At 39.3% G+C, this 19517-nt stretch overlaps 1 pseudogene; it reads left to right on the forward strand.

Moving 5' to 3' along the window:
* LOC102396924 overlaps positions 1–19070 on the forward strand; it is a 55736-nt pseudogene extending 36666 nt beyond the window's left edge.
* Positions 19071–19517: the final 447 nt, after the last annotated feature.

Below are 19517 nucleotides of genomic sequence, written 5' to 3' on the forward strand. Positions count from 1 at the left end.
CCTCTAGCTTCCAGTGGTTGCTGGCAATCTCAGTTTCTTGGCTTGTATGTGCATTGCTCCAGTTGCTGCCTCTGTCTCTACATGACCTCCCCTGAGAGTCTCCTCCCCTTCTCTTCTCTTCTAGGGACACTCATCATTGAATGTAAGGCCCACTCAAATCCAAGACGATCTCGTCTTGAGTTTCTTAACTAAGTTACATCTCCAAAGACCTTTTTTTTCCCCCCCCAAATAAGGTTATATTGACAGGTCCCAAGTGGCCATGTCTTTCAGAGGTACATGATTTAACCCACCACAACTTCTTTTGTTGCCTTCCCTCCCCACAAGAAAGAATTAATAGGACTGGCTGGGAAGCAAGGGCTTTTCTTCAAAAATCATGTTTTAACAGACTTAGAGAATGAACTTATGGCTTTAGGGGGAAGGGACACTTAGGGATGGACATGTACATCCTGCTATATTTAAAATAGATAACCAACAAGGGCCTACTGTATAGCACATGGAACTCTGCTCAATGTTATGTGGTAACCTGGATGGGAGGGGAGTTTGGGGGTGGGGGGAATGGATATGGATACATATATGTGTATAGCTGAGTCCCTTTGCTGTTCACCTGAAACTATCACAACATTGCTAATTGGCTATACCTCAATACAAAATAAAAAGTTTAAATTTCTTTTTTTAAAAAATCATGTTTTAAGGCTCTTAAGGGAAAAACTAGAAGGCTCCTAGGATGTGACAAAGAAATAGAACCATTTCGGAAAAGGATGCCCTAGCCCCTCTCAGGCTCATTTCTGCAGAAACTCAACCAGGCAAGATTCTTTATTCCATAAAATAACTTCTCTATCCAAATTTATATCACCTCCACAGCTAAGCCCCACAGACATAAATGGGCTATAGGAAAATTATCCTTTGCCCAAACGCAAACTGTCTGATGTCACTCTTTCATCTTTTAACAGAAGGAATTTTTTACACTAAAGTTCTCAAACCTGAATCTGGGGTTTTAAATCTGTCTGTGGGCTGATAGTCTTGGATCTGTGTTACTATCATCCTGTGACAACACTTCTGTAATATCACCAGACACAGTTTTCCAGGTATGTTATAACTTTATTTAATAGGTCACTTCTGATGTGTGACTTTTTTTTTTCCTTATTAAAATTAAATTCCGTTACTTAAAAGCTATGAAATTACAGAGTTCTTTAGAGAAAGAATGATTTTCCTCAAAAGGCTTTTCGTAGAAGAGAATACATTTTCCTACAACAAGCCTGACTATAACCCACAATACATATTTATTAGGAAGAAGATTATATTAAGAATCTGATCTCTGGGGAATTCCCTGGCAGTCCAGTGGTTAGGACTGGGTGGTTTTATGCCAGGACCAGGTTCAATCCCTGGTCAGGAAGCTAAGATCCCACAAGCCATGCTGGGCTGCCAAAAAAAAAAAAAAAAAAAAAGAATGCAGTCACTGACTGGTCTCTCAGTTTACCACCACAACACAGCTGCAAATAGCCCTGAAAGCTATAATATTTACCAGCTGCATTTTCTTACAGCCCAGGTAACCTATTCTTCCAATTATGTCTGCCTATGGTCACATCATCACCCTCTGAGACTACATCAACTGACAGACACTTATTTTTATAAAGATTAATTAAATACAAAACTCTAAAACTGTTCACCAATTCTTTTTAAAGCCTTCCCACATTGAAGCAAGGGTTTTTTGCATCAACACTGAGAAACCAGTGTTGAGGACTAAATTGTTTATTTTACTGACATTGTTTAACCTCTCATCTGCCTAATTTTTTTTATGTACATTCTGATTCCAAATACTTCTATATGGTTTATTATGAAAATAAGTAATCACTTGATCCCTCCATTATTGTCCATAGAGGCAACCATTCCCAACTATTTTGGCTTTTTCTTTTAGCATTTCTTCTTATTTCTAAATAATATATTTATAACACCACTTAATAATATTTTCAGTTTCAGCAATTTTTTAATGTCTATCCTATGTAGAACATAAGAATTTAGTTCCCTTTCATACTCATTCCTTCCCAAAGCACAGACTTTTCCCTTTCTTTAATCCTTCCAGGAGAGTTAACCATAATTTTAATTAAACAAGCAGTATTTGTATTATTATGACTGCATAAACAACATCTATAGGTGAGCCATGAAGCTCTTTTTAAAATCACTTTTAATTTTACCGATATTTAATAACTATCCCTTTTTAATTAACCTGGATTTCTGTGTGCAGGGTTCCCTAGTATCTCAGACAGTAAAGAATCTGCCTGCAATGCAGGAGATGAGGGTTCAGTTCCTGGGTTGGGAAGATCCCCTGGAGAAGGAAATGGCTACCCTCATCAGTATTCTTGCCTGGAGAATTCAAAGGACAGAGGAGCCTGGCTGCCTGCAGTCCATGGAGTCACAAGAGTTGGATACCACTGAGTGACTAACATTTTCGCTTTCACTTTCTGTGTACCTATCAGACTCATTTTCCTTGGTAGAAGTACATGCCGTCAGATTAATCTCCTTGCAGCGCTCTGCCCTCCTCATCCATTCTGGACTGCTCACCTCTGGGCCCGCTGCCTGGTCATCATAGCATCTCCCTTATCCATCTTCCAAGAGATTTCCTTTTGTTCTCACTTGTGTTGGCTCTCCTGGATCTCATGTTTTTCTCTTCCTTGGCTCAGTTTCTCCTTTTGGAATGAAACATTTCCCCATAGCTTCCTAAGAAATGGTACACTGTAAGTTAATTTTGTAGAAGCACTCATTTCTGGAAATGAACACTTTATTTGTTCACTAGATAAATCTTGACACATCTCAAGACAGGTCAATTTTCACCTTCTTTAGAAAAAATTTTCTGAGTGACTCCAGTAAAATGAGGCTCTCCTACCTATGCATTTCCATAACACTTCATCTATTAATTTATTGATTTATCTATCCATTCACTTCTTCATTCACACATCCAGCAAATACTGATTGAGTGCTCTCATGGGCCAGGTTCTGGGATAGGCACAAAGAGAAATAGAACATCTTCATTTCATTCATTCATTCATTTCAAACATTCATTTAAGAGAGAACTTAAATCAAGTTTGTTCACGCAGGAGAGGCCAAGAAAAGAAACTGAGAAATAAAGACGAGTGAGAAAGGAGGCCAGTCAATCAAGGATGATGTTCCAAAGAAAGGGAGGTGGAGGTAAGGATACACTGTCACTTTAGTTTGACCTCCACACGAACACAAATCCGTACATGCATGGACATACATGCTCACACTCACACTCATAGGATGCTGATGTGTGGTACAAACTCTGATGTTAGAATGTTAGCTTTTTTTATGTTGAGGTTTTTGTTTTAAAGTATTAAGCCAAACAGGAACTTCCCTGGTGGCTCGGTGGTAAAGAACCTGCTTGCCAGTGCAGGAGACACAGGTTCAATCCCTGGGTTGGAAAGATCCCTCAGAGAAGAAAATGGCAACTCACTCCAGTATTTCTGCCTGGGAAATCCCATGGACAGAGGAGACTGGCAGGCTACAGTCCATGGGGTTGCAAAAGAGATGAACACGACTAAGCAACTAAACAATAACAAAAAGCTAAATATAATGAAAAATATATATTAGCTATTTCTATTTTTATCTACTTCTATTTTTAGAGAAGTCCCTATAAATTTTGCATATTCAGTAAAAAATTAAACTGTGAGTTCATTACTTTCAATCATAGCTGAAGAAAATAGCAAAATAGCAAAAACCAGGCTAATCTCACCTGCAGTTGTGGGTCCTTCGCTGACTTTGTGGAAAACCTACTTATTATATCTATGCTCTTTGCCTGCCTGTATGAGTTTGTTTCAAGATTCCATCTCAGGCTCCAACCCCATTCATTGGTTCACTGCAATTTTATCCCCTTCCAAAGCACTTCACTTTTTCACAATAAACAAAAAGATCAATTAAGAAATGCTAATTAACAGTCACAGACAAGTTAATATTTGCAAATGTGGGAAAGGAATAGTTTGAACAAAACACAGGATGTAGAATATATCAGACTGATATTTAAACACAAAGAAATTCAAAGAATGGGATTTTACAATGTTGCCATAAACCGTAAAACTACCACAACAACATGAGCTAAGGGATGAGCACCTGACCTCCAGTCAAACCAGTATCCTAATAGATTTGTTTTCTAAACCATAAATGCCTCACATTAGCATAACAAGCAAACTAAAATGTTTAGTTTCCTTATTTGCAAAAGGTCGTTTTAAATAATGTTTACTATTTCTAGACTATTGTGGAGTCTTTAAACACTCTTTAAAGAAGAGTACAAAAAATGGTTGAGTTCTTCCATACCAATGATGAAAATGACAAAGCCAGTTAGAGTATCAGAATATCAATGATGAAACATTAAATGAATGTAAAAATAATCTCACTCTAATCTCTTAAATTACATGGAGGAAAATTGAGTGTCAACAAATTGTGGAGGGCTTGAGATGTTGCCCTGCTTAGTCTGCTCACAGTTTTGTAGATGTGGCAGAAGACAGGAGACCCAAGTCAGAGACAAAGGACATTAGTGCCCAGGCACAGCAGGCAACGTGAACTTCATGTTCAAGTCAATTCCCATTGCTCCCCAAGTTCCGTGAGGTATGAAGATATGAACAGGTGGATGCTGGATATGCAGAATATCTGTGTCACAGCTGAGGAGTTTTGAGTTTAGGAAACCCTCAATTTTAGAAGGAGGATGCTAGCAAACCTGCCTAATGTTTTCCAGGGAGGAAAACCTATCTTCATCACTATCATCTGGAAGCAAATCTGTCATCTGCTCTGGAGGGAGACATTGTCTATACAAACATCTGTACAAACGTAACAAAGAAGTTAATGCCTCTTGCTCAGAAGATGTGCAAAAATGTGAAAGACACATAGATAATTGTATCCCAATACTGAGATTTAGTGAGAAGAAAGAGATTATTTAAAATCACCCACTAAAGTGCTGAGTTGCTGATTAGTACAATAAAATATGGTAGAAATATATTATTTAATATTTGATAGTCAGGTGGACACATCCTAAGGTGGAACCTCACGAGTTAATCTCCTCTCTTTGCAGGAAGAACCTGTGACTTGGTTTTAACCAAATGAACATGCCAAAGCTTATAGGATGTCACTCTCATAATTAGGTTACTCTTTCTACCTATATTTTAGGAAACCCATGGCATAGATACAGATTAGATAGATGAATATATCACCTAAAATCATATATACATGACTTAGCAGATTATGTCTGACGCCTGCTGGTCTGGTAAAAACAGACTGCCACACTGTAATTGTTTGTGGAAAGGTTCATGTAGTAGGAAATTATGAATGTCCTCTAGGGACAAAAGGCAGCCTCCAGCCAACATCCAAAAAAAGCTGGGGTCCTCAGTCCCATAGCCAAAGGATCAGAATTCTGGCAATAACCTAAGTGAGCATGGAAGCACACTTTCCCCACTTGTACCTCCAGATGCAGCCTGGTCAACATGGCTTGCCACTTTTGTTGCCGCCTTTCAAAGCTCTAAGCAAAGGACCCAGTTGAGCTGGGCCTATAGTTTCTCTTGACCCAGAGAAACTGTAAGGTAATACATAATTGCTATCTTAAGCTGCTACATTTTTGGTGATTTGTTATGTAGCAACAGATTAATACAACAGCTTAGCACAGCCCAGAATTTCATCTATTGAACACCTCTTCTTATTTATCTCAATGAGATAGAAATCAAGTCTTGCTGTAATTTATCTTGTAACTTTTTTGGTCAATTCCTGGAAGGCTTAAATTGACCCTACTTAGATCACTGTAAGTCATTTCTTTCAACAAATATGGCTGATTGGTGGTTTATTTATTTCACTTTACAGTCATTCCACCCAGAACAAAAACAAGATGAATAAATATCCAGCTGATTCTCCATTTCTTTTGGTAAAACCTTATTAATTATTCAAATCCACAAAAATTTTCTATTTATACAACCTACTTCTGTATATTACTATAAAATTTAGCAATGTACAAAAGTTGGTTTAATACAGAGAGAATTTTTGTTCAATTTTTATTGAACCTACTTTTGCATATTACTATAAAATTCAGCAGCTTCCCAGTGTGGTGGTAGTGGTAAAGAACCCACTTGCCAATGCAGGAGATGACAGCGATGTGGGTTTGATCCCTGAGTCAGGAAGATCCCCTGGAGGAGGGCGTGACAACCCACAGGAATACAGGCAGTATTCCTGGCTGGAGAATCCCATGGACAGAGGAGCCTGGTGGGCTACAGTCCATGGGGTTACAAAGAATCGGACATAACTAAGCAACTGAGCACATAAAATTTAGCATTTACTTTTTCTTAACAATTGCATTATTTCTCCAGCATAACTGTAGATCTTCTATTTGTCTTCAGATATTTTTATATTTCCCACAATATTTATAACAGTGTCAGGCAAAAAGGATATGCTCATTAAGTTCTGTTGATTGATAAACATGACCTGATTTTTCAGAAGTTCTTGCTAACAACTGATCTGCCTGGATACTGCAGAATTTACTCAGTATGAAATTGCTCCCTTACCTCTTCCATTCTGAGTTGTTTTGATTCATCCCCAAAGTTTGGGACTGAAATAACCTTTGGAAAACAATGAGGTCTTATGTCAAAATCACTTTCTGGGTTAGTTCTATTTTTAGTCACTATGTGGCATAATGTATCTCCATGTCAGAGGGCACTTCCATCTGCATACTTAGGAGCAGTCTTTATACATAAATTAAACTAGTATTTTAACATATTTATCCTAAACATAATATTGGATAATTTTGGATAAATCATAAAAGTAGAGAAGAAAGAAATTTCAAAGATACTTCTAAAAATACAGACTCTGCTATAAATAAATGAATAAACATGTGCCTATAACTTTTGGATGCTGATAAATCTAGGTTATAATTTCATTAGCCATAATTTTAGGCCAGCTTCTTCTCATCCCTAATATTTTCTGTAATGGCAAGCAGCCAGCATTCTTGGGATGATGTATTATAAAACTTTTGCATCATAAATCTTTGCATTTCACATCAAACTGGAATATATATGACAAGATAAAATAACAAATAGTGTCAGGTTTAGCTTTATGCCTAAGAAAGAATTAATTAGGACAAAAAGATTGATAGCAATTGCTATAATTCTTATATGCTTGTTTATTTTCTACAGTGACTGAAACTGAAAGTGAAAGTCGCTCAGTTGTGTCTGACTCTTTGCGACCCCATAGTCCACGGAATTCTCCAGGCCAGAATACTGGAGTGGGTAGCCTTTCCCTTCTCCAGGGGATCTTCCCAACCTAGGGATCAAACCCAGGTCTCCTGCATTGCAGGTGGATTCTTAACCAGCTGAGCCACAAGGGAAGTCTACAGTGATTAGGTGGGGACAAAAGCCATATATTTGCAAAAATCCATTTACTAAAAACAACAGCACAATTTTATTAACCTAGAAATAAGGTGCCATAGGAATATTTTCTGACCCACTCATTTTTGAGAAGTCTCTTTTCTCTCTCTCTTACACACACAGGCACACATATACATACAAACAATTTGAAATTTCAGTTTATCCTTTACTTACATGAACCTATTTTAGAAAACTTTTAATTGCCAGTCTGGCCTTAAACATGTAGCTACTTTCTGCTTCCCTTTGTAAATAACTTTGCTAAAACAATTATTATATGGGAATTCCCTCATGATCCAGTGGTTAGGATACGGCACTTTCACTGCCAAGGGCGCAGGTTCAATCCCAGGTCAGGGAACTAAGATTCGCAAGCCATGAGGAGCAGCCCAAACAAAACAAAACAAAAACACAAAACAAATGAACAAACAAAAGACTGCCATAATTCCAAATCATAAAGTGTAAGTACAAAGATAGTGATAATGTTAATAACTTAAATAGGCTTTTTCCTGTTACATTTCTTTGAATGAATCACCATTCTTTTCCATGAAATTACTTGAATTTCACTTTCTTAGTGGCTTTTAGTTTTAGTTGATCTTGACTTGTTTTTGCTATTTTTCAGTCTATACCAAAAGCAAAGTATTTGAACAAAGAATCTGAAAATAGTATCAAAACAAATGAATTTTCTTATGTAGAATACATTAGACAATTACTTAATGCCTTCCTCATATTTTGAGCTCAGTATATTCTTGGAGAATAAATAATAGCAAAAAAAAAAAAAAAACCTAGGAGAATTCATCATAAGCAGAACTGTTATACAGTAAGTGCTGATGAAACTTTTTCAGACAAAAGGGCAGTGACACCAGATAGAAACTTAGTTCTGAAGGAAGAAAAATGAAGAGTACTGGAAATGCTATTTTTTAAAAGATGATGGATAGTTTAATACAAATATTATAATACTGTATTTGGGGGATTACAACATAAATAGCTTTAAAATATGTAACAATAACACTACAAAGAATAAGTGAAGTAAGTAGTATGATACGGTTATATGATTCTGACATTAAACATAACTTAAGTTATATATTAATTCAAGGTAAACTGGGACAAGTTATAGATGCATAATGTAAACCCTAATTAACTACTAAAATATAAATAAGTATTTAAAAAACCAATAGTGAAAATACAGCACTATCGGAATTTCTGGGCTTCCCAAGTGGCACAGTTGATAAAGAATCCTCCTGCCAAAGCAGGAGACAAAGGAGACGCAGGTTCAATCCTTGGGTCAAGAAGATCCCCTGGAGTAAGAAACAGCAACCTGCTTCAGTATTATTCCCTGGGAAATCCCTTGACAGAGGAGCCAGGCATGCTACAGTCCATGGGGTCACAAAGAGTCAAGGACAGGAACAGTATGTAAGCCAAGAACTTTCAGATGTACAAGCTGGATTTAGAAAAGGCAGAGGAACCAAAGATCAAATTGACAACATGCACTGGATCATAGAGAAAGTAAGGGAATTCCAGGAAAACATCTATTTCTGCTTCACTGATTATGCTAAAGCCTTTGACTGTATGGATCACAACAAACTGTGGAAAATTCCTAAAGAGATGGAAATACCAGACCATCTTAACTGTCTCCTGAGAAACCTGTATGCAAGTCAAGAAGCAACAGTTAGAACCGGACATGGAACAATGGACTCCCAAATTGGGAAAGGAGTATGACAGGCTGTATATTGTCACCCTGCTTTGTTATTGTTGCTGTTCAGTTGCTCAGTCAAGTCTGACTCTTTGCAGTTTCATGGACCACAGCATGCCAGGCTTCCCTGTCCTTCACTATCTCCCAGAGTTGGCTCCACTAAGTTGGTGATGCCATCCAACCATCTCATCCTCTTTCTCCCCTTCTCCTCTTGTCATCAATCTTTCCCAGCATCAGGTTCTTCTCCAATGAGTCAGCTCTTTGCATCAAATGGCCAAAGTATTGAATCTTCAGCTTCAGCATCAGTCTTTTCAATGAATAATATTCAGGGTTGATTTCCTTAAGGATTGACTGGTTTGATCTCCATGCTGTCCAAGGGACCCTCAAGAGTCTTTTCCTTAGCTTATATGCAGAGTACACCATGTGAAATGCTGGACTGGATAAATGACAAGCTGGAAACAAGACGGCCAGGAGAAATATCAACAACCTTGGATATGCAAACAATACCAATCTTATGGCAGAAAGCGAAGAGGAACTAAAAAGCCTCTTGATGAGAATGAAAGAAGGGACTGAAAAAGCTGGCTTGAAATTCAGCATCAAAAAAGAAAAGATCATGGCATCTGGTCCCATCACTTCATGGCAAATAGAAGGGGGGAAAGTGCAAATAGTGACAGATTTTATTTTGATTGGGCTCCAGAATCACTGCAGTTGGTGACTGCAGCCATGAAATTAAAAGATGCTTTCTCCTTGGAAAGAAAGCTATGACAAACCTGCTGCTGCTGCTGCTAAGTCGCTTCAGTTGTGTCCGACTCTGTGCGACCCCATAGACGGCAGCCCATCAGGCTCCACTGTCCCTGGGATTCTCCAGGCAAGAACCTAGACAGCATATTAAAAAGCTGAGACATGACTTGCTGACAAAAGTCCATATGGTCAAAGCTATGGATGTTAGATGGAGGAGCAAATGGCAACCCACTCCAGTATTCTTGCCTAGAGAATCCTGTGGACGGAGGAGCCTGGTGGGCTGCCGTCTATGGGGTCGCACAGAGTCGGACACGACTGAAGTGACTTAGCAGCAGCAGCAGCGTGGACGTTAGAGTTGGACCATAAAGAAGACGGAGTGCCGAAGATTTGATGCTTTTGAATTGTAGTTCTGGAGAAGACTCCTGAGAGTCCCTTGGACAGCAAAGGGATCAAACCAGTCAATCCTGAAGGAAATCAATCCTGAATATTCAGTGGAAGGACTAATGCTGAAACTGAAGCTCCAATACTTTGGCCATCAGATGGCAAGAGCCAAAGTCCTTTTCTCATTGGAAAAATGAGAAATTGGAATCTTTCTCCTGATGCTGGGAAAGATTGAGAGCAGAAGGAGAAGGAGGCGACAGAGGATGAGATGGTTGGATGGCATCACCAATTTAATGGACATGAATTTGAGAAAATTCCTGGAGACAATGCCTGGTGTGTTGCAGTTCATGGGGTCACAAAGAGTCAGACAGGACTTAGTGACTAAACAACAACAACACATAGGAATTTCTAGCACTTGTACCCTCCCCAAAACCATATTGAACAACTATATGGTAAGATACATACTAATATTACACACTCTTCCTGAATAACAGAGAAAGATAGAATGTGTCCCAAGTCATTTTATAAGATCAGCATAGTGCTTTCACAAAAATACATATAAAAATCCTTAATAAAAGAAAAGAAAATTAAAAAAAAAGAAAAGCAAATTATAATCAGCAATATATAAAAAGAATTCTATATCATAATCTAATTGGAATTATTCTAAGAATACAAGGAAGGTTTAACAGTTGAAAATAAAAAAAAAAAGAGAGACAGATAAAAATTATCATCTCAATAAATACAGGAAAAAAACAAACAAACAATTGACCAAATTCAGCAATCATTTATGACTAAAAAGCAAAAACAAAAATTCAAAGCAAAGTGGTGATAGGAGGAAACATTCTAACTTTGCTATCAGGGTTATGCCAGCCTTAAAACAAGACAAATTTATTATCTTGCAGTTCTGGAAGTCAGAAACCCAAAATTGAGTCTCAAAGGGCTAAAATCATGGTGCTGTCACCAGACTGAGTTCCTTCCTCAAGACACTGTATGAGAATCTACTCACTCACCCACTCCAGACTCTAAAGGCTGCTCACCTTCCTTGGTGTATGGTTCACTTCCATCTTTAAGTTAGCAATGACCAGTCAATTCTTCATCACACTGCATCAGTCTGACTCTGCTCTACCTCTCTCTTCCACATCTAAGAACTCTTGTGATTACACTGAGTCCAAATGGTTAATCCAGGAGAATCTTAAGGTCAACTGATTAGCAACCTTAATTCCATCTACTACCTTAACTTCTGGGGATTAGGACATAGACATCTTTGGGAAACCATCATTTTACCTACCACAATCTGTATCTCCACATACTATCAATTTTTCATCATTGTTTAGTTGCTAAATCATCTTTGGGACGCCCTGGACTGTAACCCGTGAGGCTCCTCTGTCAATGGGATTTCCTAGGCAAGAATATTGGAGTGAGTTGCTATTTCCTCCTCCAGGGGATCTTTCTGATCCATGGGAAATCAAAATCTCTGCTTGGCAGGCGAATTCTTTATCACTGAGCCACCAGGGAAGCCCCACTATCAATTTACCCCTGGATTATTTCAGAGAAGATCCCAGATATTACACCATCTCATTCATAGCTATTTCAGTATGTATTTTTAAAAGATAAGAATCCTTTTTAAAAAGAAACAATCTGGACTTTCCAGGCAGTCCAGTGGTTGAGAATTCGCCTTGCAATACAGGGTACATGGGTTTGATCCCTGGTGGGGAACTAAGATCCCACATACTGAGCAGCAACTAAGCCCAAGCTCCACAACTAGAGAATCTGCAAGCTGCAACTAGAGACCTGATACAGCCAAATAAGTAAACATTTTTAAAAAAGAAAACAATCACACCTGAAAAATAATAACAATGATTTCTTAGGATCATGAAACCATGATTTCTTAGGATCATGATTTCTTAGGATCAGTAATTATTTAAATTGGGCTTCCCTGGTGGCTCAGCCAGTAGAGAATCTGTCTGCAATGCAGGAGACCTGGGTTCAATCCCTGGGTTGGGAAGATCCCCTGGAAAAGGGAATGGCAACCCACTCCAGTATTCTGGCTTGGAGAATTCCATGGACAGAGGAGCCTGGTGGGTTACAGTTGAACGGGGGTACAAAGAGTCAGATACGACTGAGCAACTAACAATTTCAACACTTCCATAATTTTTAAAATACTTTACAGCTTATTTGAAAAAAGAATTCAAATAAGATCCATACATGACATCAAATAATATTTGATTAAAAAAATAACATTTCTAAGGGCCCCTAACATTACTTTAAATCACTTAATTATATTGTCAAATATATACAAACATGAAAACTGAATATAAATTACTCATGTGTATTCTGAAAGAGATGGGAATACCAGACCACCTGACCTGCCTCTTGAGAAATCTGTATGCAGGTCAGGAAGCAACAGTTAGAACTGGACATGGAACAACAGACAACATGGAACAACAGAACAAATAGGAAAAGGAGTACATCAAGGCTGTATATTGTCACCCTGCTTATTTAACTTATATGCAGAGTACATCATGAGAAATGCTGGGCTGGAAGAAGCACAAGCTGGAATCAAGATTGCTGGGAGAAATATCAATAACCTCAGATATGCAGATGACACCACCCTTATGGCAGAAAGTGAAGAGAAACTCAAAAGCCTCTTGATGAAGGTGAAATAGGGGAGTGAAAAAATTGGCTTAAAACTCAACATTCAGAAAATGAAGATCATGGCATCTGGTCCCATCACTTCTTGGCAAATAGATGGGGAAACAGTGTCAGACTTTATATTTTGGGGCTCCAAAATCACTGCAGATGGTGACTGCAGCCATGAAATTAAAAGACGCTTACTCCTTGGAAGAAAAGTTATGACCAACCTAGCTAGCACATAGAAAAGCAGAGACATTCCTTTGCCAACAAAGGTCCGTCTAGTCAAGGCTATGGTTTTTCCTGTGGTCATGTATGGATGTGAGAGTTGGACTGTGAAGAAAGCTGAGTGCTTAAGAATTGATGCTTTTGAACTGTGATGTTGGAGAAGACTCTTGAGAGTCCCTTGGACTGCAAGGAGATCCAACCAGTCCATTCTGAAGGAGATCAGCCCTGGGATTTCTTTGGAAGGAATGATGCTAAAGTTGAAACTCCAGTACTTTGGCCACCTCATGCGAAGAGTTGACTCACTGGAAAAGACTCTGATGCTGGGAGGGACTGGGGGTAGGAGGAGAAGGGGACGACAGAGGATGGGATGGCTGGATGGCATCACTGACTCAATGGATGTGAGTCTGAGTGAACTCTGGGAGTTGGTGATGGACAGGGAGGCCTGGCGTGCTGCGACTCATGGGGTCGCAAAGAGTCGGACATGACTGAGCGACTGTACTGAACTGAACTGAACTGTGTATCTATCATGTATCTACAGAAAAGAAAATATTCTTGAAGCAAAGCTGTGGACCCAGTTTGAGAAATGTTATTCCTATATCACTGTACACAAAGCTCATTTTATAGTTAGTTGTATCATGTCCTGTGACAATACTTCATTGTTGCCCAAAACTGTTGCTTAATTTCATCATTTAATTACCATTCTTCAGTAACATTTTTTCAATCTCTGTTTACCAGTCACTTTTCCTGGACTTCCCTAGTGGCTCAGTTGGTAAAGAATCTGATTATAATCCAGGAGACCCAGGTTTGACCCCTGGTTTGGGGAGATCCCCTGGAGAAGGAAATGGCTACTCACTCCAGTATTATTGCCTGGAGAATACCATGGACAGAGGAGTTGGGCAAGCTACAGTCCATGGGATCCCAAAGAGTTGGACATGACTGTGAGACTTTCACTTTTTCCTAGGTAGGGAAACACAAAGGTGAAAAAATAACTTGGTCAATTGCTCCCAAAAGATTTTTCAAAAAATTATGTGTATTATCAAAACAACTATAATGTAATCTGTGTGAAGGTGGGAGCCAGGTCTTACTAATCTTCATGTTTCCCAGGGACCCAACAAAGTGCTTTCAAAAAGTTGGTACTCAATCAGTATTCAGTAATTGATTACACTTGAAAACCTATATTCAATTGCTCAGTTAAATTTGGCAGGAAAACTTGGAGAGAAAGAACCGTGCCACCATATTTCTCTTTTTCATTTCACATGAAGAAGCAGTGAGTTCGTTTGTTTTCGTGTTGGCAATTATGATGAAGAGAAGGATGCTTGGTGATGGTGATGGTGCAGCAGCCACTGTGGCAATCTGGAGCTGAGCAAGTCACAAAGCTGACCTCGCGGGTGCAGAGCTTCACCAGTCAGCATAATAGATGGATAGCTATTATGGCTCAACAGTGATCGATGAAATTTGCTCAGAATAGCACAACACATTCAGCTCTTTGGGGATCATGAACATTTATCACTGATGATTAATCCTTTCATGAGTCCATTTCGAGGTTAACAGAGCTCCTTTATTGTATTTTTGTTCCCTGTGTATCAGTCCCACCATACCACTCATTCAGAGAATGTTTACTTTCTGGGACCATGCTATGTATATAACTGAAATGAAAGGCGCTCAGTCATGTCTGACTCTTTGTGATCCCATGGACTATACAGTACATGGAATTCTCCAGGCCAGAATACTGGAGTGGGTAGCCATTCCCTTCTCCAGAAGATCTTCCCAACCCAGGGACTGAACCCAGCTCTCCTGCATTGCAGGCAGATTCTTAATCAGCTGAGCCACCAGGGAAGCCCACAGATCCTGAATATTGGATCACAGAACTACATGGCAGATTTCTCCCAGCTCCAAGGACTATCTCACAGTCTATTTTCCAGCATGTGCATAGTTCTCATACTATCTTCTACCATATAAACTTCTGGCTTATGTCATCAGACAACCTGGTACAAATTTCCATATAATATCTGAGAGGGATTAGACATTAATATATGCTAACATATTTTTAAATAATAGATTAATGTTAATTCTCAAAGGGAAAATCTCAGAAAGGGTACATTAAGAGAATGCAGGTGAATTTTGAACACATGGAACATGCTGCTACCATCCAAGAGGGTAGGTAAAATTAGGTGACTTGAGGAGAATAGGACAAAAAAGACACTAAAAAAGAAGAGCTATATCACAATTACATAAATCTTGGGTGCTCTATTCATGTCCATACTCATCCCTGGCTACATTATAAATCCTTTAAAGGTGAAGATCAGATTATGCACCTCTTTACATTCCAACTGTAGAACTCTGTGTGCTTCATAGACCAACATCATTGCCATCACCTGGGAGCTTATTAGAAATGCAGAACCATAGCCCTCATTCCAGACATACTCAATCAGAATGAGTACCAAAAAAAAAAAAAAAAATCCAGGTTATTTCGATGTACATTAAAATTTAAGAAACATTATGGTACTAGCACAGGGCTTCCCAAGTGGAGCTAGTGGTAAAGAATCCACCTCTCAAGGGGGGAGTCGTAAGAAACTCGGGTTCAGTCCCTGGGTTGGGAAGGTCCCCTGGAAGAGCTCATGGAGAGAATCCCATGGACAGAGGAGCCTGGTGGGCTACAGTCCATAGCGTTGCAAAGAGTCAGACACGACTGAAGCAACTCAGCACTATCCACAGTACTAGCCTTATACACCTTAAGATTCAATACATGTGTTAATTACTCTCAAAAAACAAAGGCTTCATAACCTGTTAAAAATACCAGATGTGAAGATCTGAGAGAGAAAATATGTGAAAACAGCTTGAGATAGAAAGATAAAAAGCATGCATATACCAGGAATATTATACTTTTGGGGGTAACCTGCCATAATTATATGCTAAAAGAATAGGGTATTCTAGAGGATCTTTCTTCAAAGTAAGATGTTTGCCTCTGGACAAACAGTCCAATCAGGAATAGGTATAAAATTTTAGAATTTTTATTTTTAAAAGGAGCTATCCATGTGTCCATGCTAAATTGTTTCAGTCACGTCCAGCTCTTTGCCAACCCTATGGAACATAGCCTGCCGGGCTCCTCTATCCATGGTATTCTCCAGGCAAGAATACTGGAGTGGGTTGCCATTCCCTTCTCTAGGGGATCTTCCCGACCCAGGAATCGAACCCGAGTCTCTTATGTCTCCTGTACTGGCAGGCAGATTCTTTACCACTATTTACCACTAGCACCTTAATATTCAGCTTGGCATTGTTACCTATGCTCAGTATGCCAGACAGTTTCTGAGATCAGCCGTAGTGCTCTCAGCCTACTGAAATTTTCTGCAGTTTATGGTGCCTTTGCTCAGTCGCTTCAGTCGTGTCCGACTCTGTGCGACCCCATAGACGGCAGCCCACCAGGCTCCCCCATCCCTGGGATTCTCCAGGCAAGAACACTGGAGTGGGTTGCCATTTCCTTCTCCATTGTGTGAAAGTGAAAAGTGAAAGTGAAGTCGCTCAGTCGTGTCCAACTCGTATCGACCCCATGGACTATAGCCCGCCAGGCTCCTCCATCCATGGGATTTTCTAGGCAAGAGTACTGGAGTGGCTTGCCATTGCCTTCTCAGATGGTGCCTTTAAGAGACTGTAATTAAATGAACAATTTTAAAAGATTCCTTCAAGGGATACAAAAGGAAAGCAATGGCAAAAAAGAAAAAGTCAAAATAAAAAAAAAAAAAAAGGCAGAACAGGCATTTACATGGGGCTTCCCTCATAGCTCAGTTGGTAAAAAATCTGCCTGCAATGCAGGAGACTCAGGTTCGATTACTCCAGTATTTTTGCCTGAACAATCCCATGGACAGAGGAGCCTGGCAGGCTACAGTCTATGCGGTCACAAGAGTTGGACACTATTTAGCAACTAAACCACCACAGGCATTTATATCTTTATGCAGGCTCTTAGTCATATTCAAGGCAAAATCAGTGGTGATAAAATCAAGTCTGATCTGAAGTAAGCCCAAAATTCCTACATTATTTTTAAAGCTTTATAGAGGTATTATTGATAGACAAATAATTGCACATATTTATTGTGTACAATTTGTTCATCCTTTTTTCCACTAAATATATTAAACATTTAAAAATTATTTAAAGGTACCCATATAACCCCTAGTCAAAGCTATGGTTTTTCCAGTAGTCATGTACAGATGTGAGAGTTGGACCATAAAGAAAGCTGAGCACTGAAGAATTGGTGCTTTGGAACTGTGGTGTTGGAGAAGAGTCTTGAGAGTACGGGAGATCCAACCAGTCCGTCCTAAAGGAGATCAGTCCTGAATATTCATTGGAAGGACTGATGCTGAGGTTGAAGCTCTAAGACTTTGGCCACCTAATTCGAAGAAAAGACCCTGATGCTTGGAAAGATTGAAGGCAGGAGGAGAAGGGGATGACAGTGGATGAGATGGTTGGATGGCATCACCGACTCAATGGACATGAGTTTGAGTAAGCTTTGGGAGTTGGTGATGGACAGGGAAGCCTGGCATGCTGCAGACCATGGGGTCGCAAAGAGTCAGACATGACTGAGCGACTGAACTAACTGATATAACCCCACCATCACTGGGGCTGGAGCTTGCTCTAAGAGTACATTGCCATCCTTTATAAGATAGGCTTTCCAGTATGGACTGGAAAGCTGATAGTCTGAGATCTGAGGATACATTTAGTGAAAAAAAAGCACAGAGCAGAACGATACAGAAAGTGAGTTATATTTTGTGGAAAAGAAGAATCCACACATTTCTTTTAAAATTTAATTATACACCACTGTAGTAAAGCAACTATATTTCAGAAAAAAATTTAAAAATCACACTGTAAAATTTTTGAAAACTGGAGTCAAAGTGAAGAACCTATATTCTAGAAATGGAGGGGGAGAGTCATATTTAAGGATAGGAATTAGAATAGCTTTAGACCTCTCAAGAGCAACACTGGAAACAAGAAGACAATGAAAAAATGCCTTCACAAATCTGAAGAGAAATTACTTTTCTTTTAGAATTACATATCCAACAAAACTATTACTTGCCATTAGGATAGAAAATGGACATTTTCTAACATGCAATTTCCTTTAAAAAAAAATTACTCCCCCAAAACTCCTTCTCAAGAAGCTGTAAGATATGCTTCATTAAAAAACAGTCATAGGCCAACAAAGAGGAAAAAATGGAGTCCAGAACACAAGGGACCAAAGCCAAAAAGCAGGGAGGTAGCCAGGTCCTATAGTCACAGCAGTGGTTGAGGCTGCCCCGCAGGGCGCTGGCTGCCTGACTGGAGAGCGAGCCAAGGACATCCTGGGTGAAGCAGGGCTGCACTTTGATGAGCTGAACAAGCAGCAGGTATTGGACCCAGAGGTTACCCAGCAGGCCAGAGAGCTCAAGGAAAAGCGCAAGGACTTTGTGGACAAAATGGGCCAATTTTAGAAAATAACTGCTGGTTTAATTGAGCTTGTTGACCAACTTGCAAAAGAAGCAGAAAATGAGAAGATGAAGGCCACTGGTGCTCAGAACTTGCTGAGATCTATAGCAAGATAGAGAGAAGACCAATAGCAACAACTCCAGGCACTAACAGCAGAAAAGAATGCAGCCTGAAGGGTATCGCATTGAATATGAAGCTTTGTGGAAAGGAGAAGCAGAACAAAATGAATTTATTGACCAATTAATTTCTTAGAAATGAACTGAAAATTTCGTTTTCTAGCAGGAGGGCAAAAAAAGGAAAAGAAAAAGAAAAAAATCCATAATGCCCAAACCCAAAAAACGTCTGTATTATCCTGGTGACCTAATGCCCCAGGAGTGTGGTGTGAAATGGCATGGGAAGACCCGCAGCATCTCTGAAGGCAGGAGCACAGAGCTGGGGGAGCTTCTTTTCAGATGTAAGTGTTTACCTGCAGGCGAACACTCAGTGGCCACTGTGGTCCAGGCTCTCACCTCTTGCACTCTCAGTCTGAACTGAGCAGCATGTAAACTTTGATTTTTTTTTTGTAAATTTTCATAGTTTTGGGAGGAAAAGAAATAAATTATTATTTCCAAAATAAAAAATAAAAAAGAAAGATGAAGGTAAAAGATGGTGACAAAAAACTTAACCAGCTGATTTAAGAAAGAAATGGAAAATCTTATTCTATTCAAATTGAGGGTTATAACCTGGGAGCAACCTCTCAGAAACCGCTGAGAACTCTTCCGCTCATTAGAAGTCAAAGCACAGTTACCTAAATTTCTGAGACAGAGCGCTGTACATAAGCACAGTTTATACAACCCAGGTCTATAGGTAGAAAGTGAGGAGTGGCTCGTGGGTCACTCATGGCCCCTTACAAGATTAAGAAGAAAGGTTTATCTCCTCAGGAGGTGGGATCCTTAATGAGATAAAAAAGGAAGTTTAGGAAAGTTATCTCCTAAGGAGGTCTGCTTAATGCA

This window comes from Bubalus bubalis, chromosome 1 (genome assembly GCF_019923935.1).
Source record: "Bubalus bubalis isolate 160015118507 breed Murrah chromosome 1, NDDB_SH_1, whole genome shotgun sequence".
Taxonomy (NCBI): Eukaryota; Metazoa; Chordata; class Mammalia; order Artiodactyla; family Bovidae; genus Bubalus; species Bubalus bubalis.